The following is a 912-nucleotide window of genomic DNA, read 5'->3' as shown; positions in this document are numbered from 1 at the left end:
AGTTAAGCTTGAGTACTGTATTAGTCCGTTTGTGTTGCTATAACAGAAATACCTGAGACTGGGTAATTTATAAAGGAAAGAAGTTTATTTGGCTTACGATTCTGGGACAGCTGCATCTGGCACGGGCCTCAGGCTGCTTCTACTCGTGGTGGAAAAGCGGCAGGCAGCCGGCAGTACGAGCAGATCACATGGCGAGAGAGGAAGCAAGAGAGGAAGAGGTGCCAGGGTCTTTTAAACAACGAGCTCTCACGGGAACTAATAGAGCGAGAACTCACTCATTAATCCCCCTTCCCCGGGGAGAGCATTAAACCATTAAAGGGATCCGCCCCCATGACTCAATCAGTTGCCAGCACTGCCACATTGGAGATCAAATTTCCACGTCTGTTTTTTCTGTACTGATTCCACCACCACTGCCAACCACCATTGGCCCTGTAGAGAACCCAGCAATTAATTCCTCTGTTTCTCATCTCTGCTTCTCTGGGCATATTTGCTTCATGTTTCATGGTCTGTACAGATATGTATTCTCTGCAGAAAAGGACTAAAGTCCCAGTTCCAAATTCCCAGGGAAGAACTATGATGGGCCCAGCTATTGGACCAGTCACCGGGGAGAGCATTAATCCATTAAAGGGATCCACCCCCATGACTCAATCAGTTGCCAGCACTGCCACATTGGAGATCAAATTTCCACGTCTGTTTTTTCTGTACTGATTCCACCACCACTGCCAACCACCATTGGCCCTGTAGAGAACCCAGCAATGAATTCCTCTGTTTCTCATCTCTGCTTCTCTGGGCATATTTGCTTCATGTTTCATGGTCTGTACAGATATGTATTCTCTGCAGAAAAGGACTGAAGTCCCAGTTCCAAATTCCCAGGGAAGAACTATGATGGGCCCAGCTATTGGACCAGTCACC

Source organism: Galeopterus variegatus, unplaced genomic scaffold (assembly GCF_000696425.1).
Source record: "Galeopterus variegatus unplaced genomic scaffold, G_variegatus-3.0.2 Scaffold762, whole genome shotgun sequence".
Lineage (NCBI taxonomy): Eukaryota > Metazoa > Chordata > Mammalia > Dermoptera > Cynocephalidae > Galeopterus > Galeopterus variegatus.
This window is presented reverse-complemented; position numbering follows the sequence as displayed.